We start from the raw sequence: 18,382 nt of genomic DNA on the forward strand, positions 1-18,382 counted from the left end.
AGAAGCTGAACACTGCACTGAATGAGGCTATCAGTGTATTTAATATAATTAAGTCGATTATTCTGAAAACACATTTTTTCCTAGTCTGTCTCTTGATCAGTGCTGAACATCAGTCATTAATCTTTCATACAAGTCTGGCAGCTTTGAAAGGTCAATATGCTTAGTGGGCTGTATGAATTGAAATCCGAGGTAGAACTATTTCTTTTGAGTCGAGGGAAAGCCGGGCAGCATTCATTCACTAATGTCTGCTTTATATTTTCCACAGCATACCTTGCAGGCTTATTTGAAATCATGAATAACCTGACTGAAACTACAAAGTAGAAACACCACAATGGTGGATGCCAGTGATGCCATAAGGGCCTTCTTGGGAAAGGCAAATTTACTGAAGCATCACTGGGTGCTCCCATTACTAACTTTTCATCATTCTCTCAATACAGTGAACTTCCATATAGACAACAGTGCAATGTCAACAACTGGAAAGTGATCGTCAGTGAACACTTGGAACAGCCTCAAGAAGAGTTCCTCATTTGTCTTCAGAAGACTGGCAGGGTATAATGGGAAGATTACCCATCATCTTTTGTAGCTGATGTGCATGCTGATGAAATACAGGATGATGCTATTAAATTGATTAGAGTGCTAAAGAACAGTTTGCAACAAATGGGGATGGAAGAATTTTGGGTCAGTTTCCTTCCTGTTCATCCAGAAGTGGAAAAGGAAGCCTTAAGTCCTTATGCAGTTCTCATGTACAGTCCTATAAGAGACCAGATTTTCGACAGTAGCCATCATGAAAACAAAACGCCATGCTCGCCTGGATGTGGAGAGTGACCTTAGACATGCTTTAACATTCAGGAGCTCCTTAAAGAAACAGTCTCTATCATCTCATTGATGGTCTGACTTTTTCTTCAGATTTTCATTACATAAAAAATGTTGGATGTGAGAATTGTTGTTCAATTGAAAACAATATCATTAGGTATACAAGTAACATATAAAGACATTGTCTATTTTTGACTACAAAGTCCTTTGAAACCCTATAGTTCTGTATTACTCTACATTTAATAACACTCTTTTACTGAAGTGTGGACTGCAGATTACCGCCAAATAAAATTTCTTAAAAGAAGCAAAAAAAAGTTATTAAATAAATGCACAAACAGAGTGGTGCATGGGACGTTATGGGGCTGCAAATCGGAGACAACAGGTAGGAAAGGGTGCAATCTACTGGTCCAATATCTTGACTGTAATTGTTGCTCAAAGTGTTAAAGAGATATTAATTCTCAAAAGTTTAAGCGATGTAGGTCACATATTGTGCCAATGTAACTTCTGTCATTTTTTGAGTATAGTTATTATTAAAGTGGTAATGTATGTTTATCACTGTTGTAATTTTTGTGGATTTTTCATATGATGATTCTATGCTTTATTATGTAATTTTGTTGTATTCTGTAGTAACCATAACTTCACACATTGCGAAGACATCCATCTTTGATGAATTCAACCTTTGGCGCCTCTTCAACCATCCCATCCCTACTACAGTACATGGGGAAATCCTGTGGGCAAGTAGACATGGTTGCTCACTTGCTTTGCATTTGCTCTGCCCCCAGTCATGTCTACATAATACACCCACTGCCAGCTTGGTAAATGGGCATTACCTCACATCTTACAGCCCATTGTTACCACAGGAGCAGTTAGTCGATGTTGACTGCTATTGGTGATTTAGCATAGATAATTTTCCCATCATATTAGCTAGATTTTTCTGTGCTCTATTAGTTTACATCATCTAAATGTTTACTTCACAACTTAAGTTTTCTTTTGACTTCATACTATGGCATACTCTAAACGGGTTCTAAAACAGTGAAATTATTAATACATTGAGACAAGAACTGGATAACAGAAATATTGTAGATGCAGCCCACTAAATGTACTTTGTACTTTCATCCATATTGTAAGATGTTATGAGTTCCTCTTAATAGGGGTTTAGCCTAGACTAGCTCCAGTAGAAGGCTTATTTCTCAGTTGCATTAGATGTAAAATTCAGGACCTTCTTTAATGCAGAGACCAGTACAGCGAAACAACTGGAACAATGTTCTCAACAGAATCTGAGGAAGCTGCTGTTGCTGGAGAGTACAGCTAGTGCAGAGGTAAGGGCTTCTTGAGCTGATGTGTTTACAGCCTGAGCTGTGGGTGAGTTCATCTCTTCCTTCCTAAGCCATGTATTGTATCTGCCTGAGATGAACTGTCGTACAACATAGATGTGTACTGTTGGTTGCCTCATCTGTAGGCTGCTGGTGATAACATTGCAGGAGATACAGAATAAACAATACAGCCATGACAGAAGCATACTGTGTTTGTTGTCAACCACATCTGCTGTAGACACCTTGGTATCAGGCGACACCAGTTTCACTAATAGAGGCGCAAGAGTTGATGGAGTTAATGCTGCCATTGCTCATCTTCTGTAGATCACATGCCTGATGGTCACCGCAGCAGTATTCTTCCACTTGGTGGCTCTAAAGACACCACCTGGCCAACCAGAGCCATATCACACCTGGTGTCACTCCTGGCCAAGCACTAACCACAATTACCGGCACCTCACTCAGATCTCCATTTGCCCCACTGCAGTCCTTCACACTTTGACTCGCTGGTCATTCATGCTGGGCCTGATGTTGGCCACAGTTGAGAACCATCAGTGCACAACTCATTGTCACTCTTGGATCTTGCTAGCTGTATCCCATCCAATGGCGCCATCTCTATTCAACAGCCATGCTACCTCCAACTGGACTCTGCCTCACTTGGACCTCATTCGTGGATCATCCCAAAGTCCTGAAACTCTCCACCAATACACGCACAGTGATGGTGCCCTTGTCAGAATTCTCCAAATGCTACAGCGACAATATAAGGAATAGATAGATTGCTATTTATCATAAAGATGACACGTTAAGTTGCAGGGAGGTACAATGAAAAGACAGTTGTGCATTAGCTTTTGCCCAAAGCCTTCTTCAAAAAATGAAAAACACACACACACACACACACACACACACACACACACACACACTCTTTAACATAAGGAAGCACACCTTGCATACACATGCTGCCAAATCCGGCAGCTCTGATCAGAATGCAGCAATCTGGAGGGGGCAGGGAAAGAACAGCGGGGTACACATGAGAGGAGAGAAGATCACTTTGTTTCGGAGCACGCAGGGACTAGACTGCCAACAAGTGCAGTGTTGGGAGGTTGTCAGGCAGGCAGGAAGGGTTGGGGATGGGGAAGTGAAGGAGGAGAGGAGTGGGGAAGAGGAAAGACAGGCGGGTGCTTTGGCAGAGGACAGCACACAGAGGGCGGGAGACAAGAATAGGGGGAAGGAGATAAGACAGAGGGGGTGTTTGATGTTAGGTGGAGGGTGTGGAGACAGTAGGTTACCATTGGTTGAGGCTAGGATAATTTCAGAAGCACAGAACATTTCATAAGTATGTATACAGTTTCTTCCAAATCCATCAGAAACAAACGCAAAATAATTTTATTTAAAAGAAGCGGATAAAGTGTCACTAGAAGCCTTCCTAAAAGACAATTTCAATTCCTTCTGAACTGACTATGCGAATGTAGACGAGATGTGGCTCAAATTCAAAGATATAGTAGCAACAGCAATTGAGAGATTCATACCTCATAAATTGGTAAGAAATGGAACGGATCCCCCGTGGTACAGAAAAAAGGTCTGAACGCTGTTGCAGAGGCAACGGAAAAAGCATGCGAAGTTCAGAAGAACGCTAAATCCCGAAGATGGTCTAAAATTTACAGACCCGCGAAATTTGGCACGTACTTAGATGCGAGATGCCTTTAATAGGTTCCACAACGAAACATTGTCTCGAAATTTGGTAGAAAATCCGAAGAAATTCTGGTCGTATGTAAAGTACACAAGCGGCAAGACGCAGTCAATACCTTCGCTGCGCAGTGCCGATGGTACTGTTACCGACGACTGTGCCGCTAAAGCGGAGTTATTGAACGCAGTTTTCCGAAATTCCTTCACCAGGGAAGACGAATGGAATATTCCAGAATTTGAAACACGAACATCTGCTAGCATGAGTTTCTTAGAAGTAGATAACTTAGGGGTTGCGAAGCAACTCAAATCGCTTGATACGGGCAAGTCTTCAGGTCCAGGTTGTATACCGATTAGGTTCCTTTCAGATTACGCTGATACTATAGCTCCCTACTTAGCACTCATATACAACCGCTCGCTCGCCGATAGATCTGTACCTACAGATTGGAAAATTGCGCAGGTCGCACCAGTGTTCAAGAAGGGTAGTAGGAGTAATCCATTTAACTACAGACCTATATCATTGACATCGGTTTGCAGTAGGGGTTTGGAGCATATACTGTATTCAAACATTATGAATCACCTCGAAGGGAATGATCTATTGGCACGTAATCAGCATGGCTTCAGAAAACATCACTCTTGTGCAATGCAGCTAGCTCTTTATTCGCACGAAGTAATGGCCGCTATCGACAGGGGATCTCAAGTTGATTCCGTATTTCTAGATTTCCGGAAAGCTTTTGACACCGTTCCTCACAAGCGACTTCTAATCAAGCTGCGGGCCTATGGGGTGGCTGTTCATCCTGGTGGACAGCTGGTTGGTTGTCATACCAATATAAAAAGCTATGAAGTGATTGCAGCAGATCTGGTATATGACATGCTTCCTCAGGTGTCCTGGTCCCTGATGTGGTAGGATAAACCTGTGATTGGTATGGAATAGGAAGTACTGTGTATGTGGATCAGGCACATCTTGCACCTGGGTCTTCCACAGGGATATGATCCCTGTTGCAAGGTGTTGGGATTGGGAGTGGTGTAGGAATGGACAAGGATTTTATGGAGGTTGGGTTGTTGACAAATAACCACTTTAGGAAGAGTACAAAGGATCTTGGGTAGGCTATCTTTCGTTTCAGGGCATGATGATATGTAATCAAACTCTGATAGAGAATGTGCTTCAGTTGAACCAGTCAAGGGTGGTACTGGGTGACGAATGGGTCACTCCTTTGCAGCTGGTTCTTAGGGATGGTGAGAGGATATATGGTGTATGTGGGGAAAATGGCATGAGAGATATGTTTGCAGATTATGCCTGGGGGTATAGTGCCTGTCTGTGAAGGCCATTGTGAGACCTTAAGAATACTGGGCAAGGAAGTTACTGTCACTGCAAATACCGTGTCCCATGGTGACCAGGCTGTATAAGAGAGAATTTTGGTGTGAAAGGGATGACAGCTGTCAAAATACAGGTATTGTTGGTGGGTTTAATGTGGACGGCAGTGTGGAGGGATCCACCACAGAGTAGTAGTTAAACATCCAGGAGGGTGGTACAATGAGTTGAGGACCAGGTGTCATAGTCCTGAGTCCAGATCATGAAGATATCAGCAATGAACCTAAACCAGACTTGGGGTTAAGCATTGTGGGAACTTGGAAGTTCTCCTCTAGATGGCACTAGCATTCCAGATCCACATCTGCTCCCTCTGCAAGAAACTGCTACTGCATAATTCCTGCTACATTCATCACATCTGATACTGAATCCCTTGCTCTCCAGCATCTATGAGAGCATTCCAGACAAATTTCATAAGCTATTCAATCTGCTGACATCCTAGTGCTGCCTCTAAGCACTGTAATCCAACTGCTACCCAACCCACAGTGGTCCTACTCCTTGACCCCTCATAGGACATTGGGACCCTCCTAGTTGACCTTTTGAACCTACCACATCCCCCAAAACTCCCTATCAACACTGTCACACAGTGTTTACCTACATGATGCTTTACTCGGCACTGCACCGACCCACTTAAATCGCACTACCCTACCACTGAGTTGCACAACAGTATGTAACACACAAGATTTCTGACTCCCAACATTCCTTCACATTTTAACTAACTTCATTACTGTAAAACTCCTGCATTTAACTAACTTAATCACTCGAATCATTCGATCCTCTACACAACATCCATGAAGGTGGCACACTGGGTTGAGGAGGACCACTTGAAGCAGTTACGAGAGAAGCTGTTGAGGTTGTCGTGGCCCGAGTCCAGATCATGAAGATACCATCAATGAACCTAAACCAGACTAGGAGTTTGGCGTTTTGGGAGACCAGGATGGTCCTTCCAAATAGCCAATAAATAGGTTGGCATAGGTCGCTGAGACAGGGCACTGACCGGTCCCATTGCCATCACTGCCATGCTCCTCCAGCCACGATCACAGCAGAGGTCCGCAGTGTGTGGTTCCAGATGCCGCGGTATAACCCAGCGAGGCCATAGCAGCTACAGTCACTCCAACGGGGGACACCTGTGAGAGCCCACCAGCCACTTTCATGGTCAGGCACAGGATATTGTGTATAATATCATAAATTTAGTGGAAGAGGGTAAATGAGAGAGATCTGCTTTACTGCTACAGCACAAGAGTCTCTTTCAATGGGATGCCCACCTCTGCGGCTGCCCACTCCCCCATTTAGTTGCCTTCACAGTTCCAGCCCAAGCTGTATTGCAGACACTGTACCACTGACTGCCAAAGAGCCATTTCCGCCATTAACCCTCATCCTAATGCAAGTAGCTTCTTGACCATGTCTTTTTATCTTTCAACAGTCCCCCTACACCCAGGCCAATCCTAAATACACATTACTTCCAGAAACAAGTCTTCAAGATATCAGCATTGCTGCCTATTCTGTTTAATAAAAGTCTGACCCCCTCATAAGGCCTAATATTCAGCCCCCAAATGCAGGTTTAATTGTGCTAAAATTATGAAGAAAGTCCTTTGCTGTACTTTCTTTAGTGGGAGCATTTGTTCACGAGCCACCTTACCACAGCCAGCCCGAAGTGCACATTGAATCTTGCCATATCTAGTGCACAACTTCTTCCAGAGAAGATCTTGCCCTCCACTTGTTCCTGGAAACTATTTGCAAAATCACCTTTGATTTTCTTGCCATGACTGATTAATGTTGCACTTCTGCTTATATGGCAGAGGTGTTGTTTCCCTTTATTCCACAATATTTGGTGACTGAATCTACATCTTCAATTGCTGAAAGTTTTGCTGTCATGTGTACGTGCTACACGGACTCGGCATTCCAACCGTCCGCCCCCGGTAGCTGAGTGGTCAGTGCGACGGAAAGTAAATCCGAAGGGCCCTGGGTTCGATTCTCGGCTGAGTCAAAGATTTTCTCCGCTCAGGGACTGGGTGTTGTGTTGTCCTTATGATCATCATTTCATACCCATTGATGCGAAAGTCGCCAAAGTGGCGTCAAATCGGAAGACTTACACCCGGCGAACGGTCTACCCGACGGGAGGCCCTAGTCACACAACATTTATTATTTTAGCATTCCAACCAGAGCACCACTGTTTATAGTCTTGTGATGAACATTCTGATATGCTGTCTTGTAGCATTTCGCAGCTCTGGTGGATGTGATGGGTTGGTAAGATTTTAATGAATTGAGTACCTGACTCCAAACCTTATTTAAATTGAAACCTTTGGCCTTGTTGACTACACTTGACACATTTATTTCAATAGACTTTAATTTACTGTGTTAGAAATTTTTATTGCACCACAATACTGAAATCGTCATATTTCATTTCATGATTAATTCAAGGCGGTACTCGGTGACTGCTGATTTGTGTGGTTGTTTGGCATGTGTCACTGTTGTTCCTTGCCTCTATCCTCAATTGTTCTCCCCCTCTTAAGACTAGGTGCAGTCACATGAATGCAGTAGACACCCAGCATGTGGAGACCTGGATCACCTTCAGCGTTACAAAGATTATTTTTTAACTTTGTTGATGGAAGAAAAATACAGTGGCTGCCACATTTATGAAGAATCTACTAATCCTTCTGAACATTTGGCCTGGATAAGGTGAACAAGTGGTTCTTTGCTTTTCTTTCTCCGTCTCATTTTCAACCTCCTTTTCAGGAGTTCTTGATTTTTTTAACTGCAAAGCCGTGCATTTCAGGGAATATCAGTGTAGGCTCTGAAAAACAAAAGAGCATCAACGGGAGTAGTGGGCATCGGGAGTCGAACTTGGCTATAAATCGCAGCACAGGATCAATGATAGTTCAGTCTTGTTGGAGTGTTGGGAGGCCAGGCAGTAAGTACACACAACATCAAAACTTCATTTCAGTTGGCTTTTAATATTCTTTGGTAGAACAATCGGTGGTACTTTGTGTGTGGTATTTTCATATCTGTATACTATTCTACTTTAAAATTTCACTTCTACTCCTCTTCAAATTCACTTTCAAACTGACACTACTAGTTCTTCTGACACTAATAAACGAACCTCTAATTCTTACAAATAGCTGTTTCTTGTCGTCTTAATGTGACAACATGTAAAAACTGAAACTATTCACCAATATTGATAACTCCAGATAAATTTGCAACATTTTCAGTCTTAGTACAAAAGCATTTCAGGATAAAGCTGGTGAACAGCGAATGATGTTGGCAAGTCAATGCCACATATTTTCCCATTGGAAACAAATATTTTGCACAAAACTATGTTATTATCAAGAGTACTGCAAAGTTGTTTCCAATTATTTCTTAATTGGCCACAGAATTCATTTATGTGGTGGTGGTAGTGGTCTTCGGTCCAAAGACTAGTTTCAAGCAGCTCTCTATGCTACTCTATCCGTGCAAGCCTCTTCATCTCTGAGTAACTACCACGCCCTACATCCTTCTGAATCTGCTTACTGTATTCATCTTTTGGTCTCCCTCTATGATTTTTACCACCCACACTTCTCTCCAGCACTAAATTGGTGGTCCCCTGATGCCTCAGAATGTCTCCTATGAACAGATCCCTTCTTATAGTCGAGTAGTGCCACAAATTCCTCTTCTCCCCTAGTCTCTTTAGTACCTCCTCATTAGTTACGTGATCAACTCATTTAATCTTCAGCATTCTTCTGTAGCACCACATTTCGAAAGCTTCTATTATCTTCTCATCCAAACTGTTTATCGTCCATGTTTCATGTCCATACATGGCTGCACTACATGCAAATACTTTAAGAAACGACTTCCTGACAATTAAATCCATACTGTATGTTAACAAATTTCTCTTCTTCAGAAACACTTTGCAGTCTGCATTTAATATCCTCTCTACTTCGACTATCATCAGTTATTTTGCTCTCCAAGTAGTGAGACACATAGACTGCTTTAAGTGTCTCGTTTCCTAATCTAATTCCCTCAGCATCACTTGATTTAATTTGACCACATTCCATTATCCTCCTTTCAAGACACTGTCCATTCCGTTCAACTGCTCTTCCAAGTCCTTTGCTGTCTCTGACAGAATTACAATGTCGTCGGTGAACCTCAAAGTTATTATTTCTTCCCCATGCATTTAATTTCCTAGTCGAAAATTTTCTTTTCTTTTCTTTCCTTTGCTGCTTGCTCAATATACAGATTGAATAATATTGGGAATGGGCTACAATCCAGTCTCACTCCCTTCTCAACCTTTGCTTCCCTTTCTTGCCCCTCGACTTTTATAACTGCCATCTGATTTCTGTACAAATTATAAATAGCCTTTCGCTCCCTGTGTTTGTCACCAGCCACCTTTAGAGTTTGAAAGAGAGTATTCCAGTCAACATTGTCAAAAACTTTCTCTTAGTCTACAAATGCTATAAACTTTGCCTTTCCTAAACCTATCTTCTATGAGAAACCATAGGATAGGTACTGCCTTGCGTGTTCCTACATTCTCCAGATCCAAAAAAGATTTTCCCTGAGGTCAGTGTCTACCAGTGTCCATTCGTCTATAAAGAATTCGTGCTAGTATTTTGCAACCGTGACTTATTAAACTGATAGTTTGGTAATCTTCAAACCTATGAGCACCTGCTTTCTTTGGAGTTGGTATTATTATAATCTTCTTGAAGTCTGACGGTATTTTTCATTTAAGTAATTCTCTTAAATGTTAAGTTTCATTTCATGACAAAAATTAGGCTATACTTTCCCAACGGACTCATTTTTATGTAATTAAAACAGATTTGTACATAGAGATTGTTTTTGTGTGACAGGTTTCCTGTGGTTTGCTACATCACTGTAACTGACACCCATAAATTAATTGCCTTATTGTCTACCTGCATCAACAACTTTAACATATGTGTTATTAATTACATTGTTTTGTACATCTTCTAAGTGAAATTCCACAAAGCATTAAATTGTTTTTGTCCTAATCTACTGTTTAATTCAATTTGACAGTTTCAACCTTGGTTTTTACAATTGAAAAGTTCAGTTTCTGACTCATTCATCACTTATGAAAGTTTTTCATCATTTTTGGAGTGCTTTCAGCACTTTGGGTGCTTAGCTTGCTTTTTTACTCTTCAGTTCTGTTTATTTCAGCTATCTGACTGCCTGGCTCACTTATTGAGACTTTAATTTTGTTACTTAATTCATATTTTGATTAACTTTTAAAAATATTGAATTTGTTGTGTGTTTGGCACTTGAGTCAACTTGCACTTCGATTTTTTTCCCCCCTCCATAACTGTTCAAGCATAACATTTCCCTCTTTTGGATGAAAACTTTGTTCATAACTCGAAGCCTCCTCCATCTCTTTGTCTGACATCAGCTCCTGTTTAATTAGTTTTGAGGTGCTTCCTTCAGTTTGGAACTGTAAAAAAAGTGACTTCACAGACAAAGTACTACAGTCTCTGATCAAAAATACAATGAAAAATAGTACTTGTCTTTTTGCTTTGTAAGTTTTTGAGGTTCCAATCCAATCTGAAATCACTCACTGTGTTCCATTTGGCCTTTCTTTCCTCTTATCATTCTGGTATGCAGTATGACTGTTGGCTTCCCAGTATGATTTTGTTTGTCCTTGCAAAACATCCCAAATTTGCAGGTGATTGTAATCTAAGATACAAAACAAAATATTTAGTACTGAAACTGCATTGTCATCAGTCCTAGCTCCTAACACCATTTTGTAACATTTTGATACAAAATAGTATGATCTATTGACAATAAAAACAAATTCTTCTAACTGGTTCATGAAGCACCTTGATAGACTTTCTAGTAGGAACTATGCTTAGCGTTGTCCCCTTTTTCATGGTAGGGCTGATTGTTAAAAATCTTGCTATGTTGCTATTTAAATTAATTGTGGTTCTTAATACATGTTGGATGTCAGATACCCATTTTAATTAACAAACTATATACATGTTTTTGATCAATTTTTCACTTTGTATTATTACTTTTCATAATTATATCAATCTTTACAAAACATATTGCATGTGGCCAAGACTGAGACATGCTGTGTAATACTGACTGGAACTCAGAAAAATTGAGACTGAGCCAAAACTGAGACCTGTGGGTTTATTTGTCCAGCTATGTGTAAATGACAATAAGTTCATATAACATTATTAACATGACTTAGTAAATGTATTTGCATTTAACATTTACAACTCAGTAAGAATTTGATTACTCAGTTTGGTCCTTAAAAAAGTGTTGCCATGTTTTATATAAGTCATATTATTGTAAACACACATTTTTATACAAAATTTGGGAAAGTGATTATTTGACACAATCAGCTTAAAGAAGTTTTAATTTCTGTTTTAATTACAGTACAATGTGTAACACTATTGTTCTCATGGAATCTTGCTTTGGTTACAGGCATTATGCCAAACTGTTGTTTCCAAAATAAATAGTCAGGATATAAGGAAATGATGTCAAACCGATATTCTGAAAATTTCTTCAAAAGTAAGTTTACATAAAATTATGAAAATTTGAAATCCAGTAGAAAGCCTTTTTTAAGTGTAATGTTAACTGTACACACACATTCTAGTGAAATTAAGAATGTCAATGTTAACAGTAATTTACAAAATATCTGTTCCATTGTTTAACCCTTAGGATGTCTGTGGAAAATTTTCTCATAAATTTGTATGCTGTAAGTCACATGTGAAGATGTAAACAATGAAAAAGCATTGGGAGTTGATATTCTGAAACAAAAAAGAACTGCCCTCTCAGAAAATGTACTAAAATATTGGTACCTTTAAGGTGCTAGTGAAGATAAACAGATCGATAAAGACCTGATGATAACAGGCAGACATTGAGAACCAGATTAGATCAGCACTTTGATTCACAACTGAGGATATGCTTGTACAGATCAGTATTAATTGTGCATAGTTGCACTTATCAGTTTCATAAATAAAGCGAAGTTGAAAGTTGTGTACTTTGTTATGTTGTACATCCTAACCCAAATTCTGTCATCCAACCAACTTAAAGGATCTCAAAACATACAACTACAAACAAAACTACAATGTCCAGCTTGTTTATGGGCCGGTCCACTATTTAGAGTCTCATCTATACAGTTGGGGTTTGTCTTTGCTTACCTCATTAATCATAGCATTTTCACATTTAGCAGAAGCTATGAAAATACCAAGTGCTCTGTGGTATCTCATTATAGCTGACATGTGAGCCATGTATGTAACACGGGGTGAAAAAAAGTGCCATCCACTTTTTTTTGCATGGAATTACATATTGTTGCTGATAATTTTAGGCTTGTGAATATAATTATTACAATACTAGAGCTTGATGAACAGAGTTAGTACATTGATGGCTGTACAATCTTGTAATGGCTGTATTTGCATCAGAATAGATTTTCTGGAATGGAAATGTCTCAGTAGTGTCTGCACTAGGTAAACCACAGGGGGAATGTAGGACAAAATGTCATTTGGTATACTAATCAATTCCCAAAATAAAAACCAATACTAACCACCTCATCATTCTTTTAATACAGATGATCAAATTTGTAATGTTAAGTGTTTGTTAACATAACCCATTTTGAAGTTGGACTATTGATAAAAATTTTAAAAGATGATGCTCAAGAATAGATTGTCTCATATAACTTTTTTCAGTACACACACAAAATTAAGTTACTGAATACATTTAATCCAAAATCCAGATTGAATTGTGTGAATTCAGTATAAATAGAGTAATGAGTTATTATGATACAAAATTGCTAAATGCATAATTGATAAATAATAGTGGAAGGTATAGGAACTAGAAAGTTTTTTTGCTCTTATGTCCAAAATCTGTAGAACAGGATCACACCAACAGATTTCCAGATAATCATTCCGCTATGGATAAAGCCAAGAATGAGTGATCAAAAGATCTGGACTTGTAAATTAATGAAAAGAACAACAGAGAGAATGCCATTGGCACAGGATAAGGAGTTAGTTGGCACTGAATGATTCATCAGGACCAGAATGCAGATCTGGAGCTGAATGGTTTTGGAAAAAATAGTGACCCTCTGATTTCAATGGGCAAAGAGGCTAGACATTCAGACACACTGATTTCAATGGGCTTCAGGAGATTAGGTGTGGCGGAGGAGGTGGGGGGGTGGGGGGGCACTCAAAAGTAAAACTGAAAGAATTTATGTTACTGAACACCATTTTCCAAAAACTTTGGTCAAAGGTTATGAAGGATCTTTGGAATCTATACAGTACTTAAAAATAAGGGAAGTTTCTTAGTCTTTCAGGCCTGTAACTAATAATTACTAAGAAATCAAAAAATACTGATTTTTGATCTGTGCTTATAGGTTCTATTCGCCTGTTTGAAAATTTGTTTACTTCTTGATAAAAGAATTGAAGTTATATATTGTTAGTTAAAAAAATTGTGCACAATTAAAAAAAGATGAATGGTGGATGTGCATGCGTATTTCGAGGTCGTGTATTTGATTGTTTGTACACATTGTACTTTCCTCATTTAAAATATCAGCAAAGGAACCAAATCAGTGATTCTCCAATTTCTTGGAAACTTTTAAATTGCATGCTACATATAAATCAAATTTCCTTATTTCTGAGTCTTTCAATAACTGTACCTTGCCCACTTTGCCTTTTGACCTTAAACCATCGTACATTAAATGTATTTTCATTTTACTTGAAAGTCGCTTGCCTGGTGTTGACAGATAAATACGATATTGCAGTGTATGTGTTATTTCAAATACGATGCAAAATTCCTTTACACATGCATGCACTGTTGCGATTACAGCCATCATCAAATACATTAAATGTATTTGCAATTGTGGATATGGACAACAGTCAGCTGCAGAATGGAATGATAACAATGAAAATTTGTGTCAGAGCAATACTTGAACCCAGATTTCCCACTTATCGCAAGCGGTCGCCTTACCATTTGGCTATCGATACACACTTCATGGCCAGACCGAAAGGTCCATACGTCATCAACTATGTGTTGATGTCCTGTACTCGTACATCCATTATGTATATTCCTGTACAGACAAGATGTTTTACTTGAAAGTCACTTGGCCGGTGTTGGTGAATAAATACGATATTGCAGTGACTGTGTTATTACAAATACGGTGAAAAGTTCCTTTGGACATGCATGTAAGTCAAAAGGAACTTAGCATCATATTGGGAATAACAAAGGAACTGTAATATTGTATTAAACCATAATTTTCTTTGAAAACAGAAACATAGTGACATAAACCCTTTCATATGGGCTACTTGTGAGTGACCCCCAACTAGTACGCTGAAGCTCATCAGATCAGTGGCCTGCAGGGTATGACTTCTCTTATTAATAAGAATAAGGAAAAAGCTAGTGTCTTCTTGTCAATCTTCAACATAGAAAATGTGTTCGACACTGTAAGGTTTATATTTATTTACTGGTAATTTATATTCATACCAAACAAATGGCAACTTAATACTTAAGTAGTACATCTGATGATTAAGAATATTGTGTAGAATGTACAAAGCCCACAAAAATCAATGAGAGATCATAACACACCAAAGTACAGATCCTTGGCATCAATTTTATAAATCAGGTAGATCAGCTGTTGTCTCAAATCCCGTCAGTCATTAACTTTAGAATTTCATTCAGTTCAACACTCTCCAGCAGTGCACTGCAGCTGTGTACTCTGTGTGGCCTACGATGATGAACAGCATGTGGTGGTGTGTTTATCCTTTTCTGAGTTCACTTCACTTCAAATACTATGAGATACACACTGATTGAACTACATAAATTATTTTATTGCCAATTTCATATGATACAGACCACATACATATTTTTTCACACTCTCAGATAACTCGCATTCTGCTTGTTATTCTAGATCCAGACTTTAAAAAACCATAAAGCAAACATTGTTTTGTAACAACTCTTCAGCTTTTTCCACATCATCTGTAAAATACAATGTTTGTTTTCTGTAAGTCTGTGTCATAAGTTTTACATTTTTAGTTAATCTCACAGTAAACAGTTATCACCTAATATGTGTCTAAGTAGTAGTGATGGTAAATGTTTCATAACAACATATGCAAATTTCTCAAACTTTGACCTTTGTAGAGTTTTGGTAAGTATGTCAACCAATTGTTCTTCTGCACTACAATACTTTGTCCCAAACAAGCCTTCTCTGTACTGTCAGCAGCGCAGTTGAATTTTGTATCTATGTCTTTGCTTTGTCTAACTATTCTGATCTAGTCATTTGATTGTCTGCAGGACATCATATTTTGGGATAATTCATCATCAAGAGAAAAAATATTCTTTTGCACATAAGCATGTAATCAGAATAATAGCTGGAGCCTACCCACTATCAACTGGCAGACATTTATTTAAGGAACTAAGGACATTCACAATACATCTGCACTCTGTAAACCACCATGAGGTGCATGGTTGAGGGTACATCCCATTGTACAAGTTATTAGGGTTTCTCCCTGCTCCATTTGTGTGTGGAGTGCAGGAAGAATGTTTGATAGAATGCCTCTGTGCAAGCAGTAATAATTGTAATCTTATCCTCATGATCCCTATGTGACTGATAAATAGGGGATTGTTGTATATTCCTAGATAAATGTATTCATACATATATTCACTTATGAAATTTATTATATAACCCATTCCAGTTCAAACATAATAGGAAAGTGCACAGCTCCAACACTAGAAGGAAGGATGATAGTAATTATTCTGGGTTAAATCTGACTTTATCATAGAAAGGGGTGAATTATGCTGCCACAAAAGTCTTTGGTCATTTACCAAATAGCATTAAAAGTCTGACAGAAAGTGTACCAGCATTGAAAAACCAATTCAAAGAATTTATGAATGACAAATCCTTCTACTGAATAGATGAATCTTTAGATATGAAGTAGTAATGCTGTGTTACCTATGAGCACAGCACAGACACTCTGGTACGTGCGGCACTCGGGGACCACAGCACAGCTACGACACCTGAGGATGGGCTTATAACAGTCCAAAACGGTCGTGTGACAAAGTAATTTACAACTGAAGCGGTATTTTCAACCTCTGCTGAAATTATCACATTTTAGGTTATCATGGTTCAATAGATCTAAATAATTTTGAAGAATGTCGTGGGCAGAATTTTTGTTTTTACATAAATATATTTCCACACATTTTACTACATCACACTTATTTTGAATTTTCATGTTAACAAAGCCGAGATTACATTGTTCACCTGCAATACAAAAAATACACCCAATTGCATCAGAGGTGCACTTAAAACTCCTCACTCTGTGGTAATAACAATATTCCAAAGTTTTTGCGACTTTTTTAACAAATGAATTTCTATTAGTTCAATTATTATTTCATAAATGAATCCAGAAATAAACATAATAAACAGTACTAGATTGCGTCATTAGTTATATAAATTATAAGTGTGCCAAATAATTTGTAATTTCAAATGTTAAAAAACCACCCCAACAACAACAACCATTTTAACTGTAAATTCAGAGCTAGTACATATTGATTGTAATAACAAAAATAAAGTAATTCCTTTTCATAAATTTTAGCTTGAAATATAACATGTTGTTGTTGTTGTTGTTGTTGTGGTCTTCAGTCCTGAGACTGGTTTGATGCAGCTCTCCATGCTACTCTATCCTGTGCAAGCTTCTTCATCTTCCAGCACCTACTGCAGCCTACATCCTTCTGAATCTGCTTAGTGTATTCATCTCTTGGTCTCCCTCTACCATTTTTACCCTCCACGCTAAATTGGTGATCCCTCAATGTCTCAGAACATCCCTACCAACTGACCCCTTCTTCTAGTCAAGTTGTGCCACAAGCTCCTCTTCTCCCCAATTCTATTCAATACCTCCTCATTAGTTATGTGATCTACCCGTCTAATCTTCAGCATTTTTCTGTAGCACCACATTTCAAAAGCTTCTGTTCTCTTCTTGTCTAAACTATTTATCGTCCATGTTTCACTTCAATACGTGGCTACACTCTATACAAATACTTTCAGAAACGACTTCCTGACACATAAATCAATACTCGATGTTAACAAATTTCTCTTCTTCAGCAATGCTTCCCTTGCCATTGCCAGTCTACATTTTATATCCTCTCTACTTCGACCATCATCAGTTATTTTGCTCCCCAAATAGCAAACCTCCTTTACTTCTTTAAGTGTCTCATTCCTTAATCTAATTCCCTCAGCGTCACCCGAGTTAACTCGACTACATTCCATTATCCTCGTTTTGCTTTTGTTGATGTTCATCTCATATCCTCCTTTCAAGACACTGTCCATTCCGCTCAACTGCTCTTCCAAGTCCTTTGCTGTCTGTGACAGAATTACATTGTCATCAGCGAACCTCAAAGTTTTTATTTCTTCTCCATGGATTTTAATATCTACTCCGAACTTTTCTTTTGTGCCCTTTATTGCTTGCTCAATATACAGAATGAATAACATTGGGGATAGGCTACAACCCTATCTCACTCCATTCCCAACCACTGCTTTCCTTTCATACCCCTCGACTCTTATAACTGCCATCTGCTTTCTGTACAAATTGTAAATAGTCTTTCGTTCCCTGGATTTTACCCCTGCCACTTTCAGAATTTGAAAGAGAGTATTCCAATCAACATTGTCAAAAGCTTTCTCTAAGTCTACAAGTGCTAGAAATGTAGGTTTGTCTTTTCTTAATCTTTCTTCTAAGATAAGTCGTAGGGTCAGTATTGCCTCACGTGTTCCAACATTTCTATGGGATCCAAACTGATCTTCCGCGAGGTCAGCTTCTATCAGTTTTTCCATTCGTCTGTAAAGAATTCGCATTAGTATTTTGCAGCTGTGACTTATTAAACTGATAGTTCAGTAATTTTCTCATCTGTCAACACCTGCTTTCTTTGGGATTGGAATTATTATATTATTCTTGAAGTCTGAGGGTATTTCGCCTGTATCATCCATCTTGCTCACCAGATGGTAGAGTTTTGTCAGGAGTGCCTCTCCCAAGGCTGTCAGTGGTTCTAATGGAATGTTGTCTACTCCAGGGGCCTTGTTTCGACTCAGGTCTTTAAGTCCTCTGTCAAATTCTTCACACAGTATCATATCTCCCATTTCATCTTCATCTACATCCTCTTCCATTTCCATAATATTGTAATCAAGTACATCGACCTTTTATAGACCCTCTATATACTCCTTCCACCTTTCTGGTTTCCCTTCTTTGCTTAGAACTGGGTTTCC

The sequence above is a fragment of the Schistocerca gregaria genome, chromosome 1 (genome assembly GCF_023897955.1).
Source record: "Schistocerca gregaria isolate iqSchGreg1 chromosome 1, iqSchGreg1.2, whole genome shotgun sequence".
Classification (NCBI taxonomy): domain Eukaryota; kingdom Metazoa; phylum Arthropoda; class Insecta; order Orthoptera; family Acrididae; genus Schistocerca; species Schistocerca gregaria.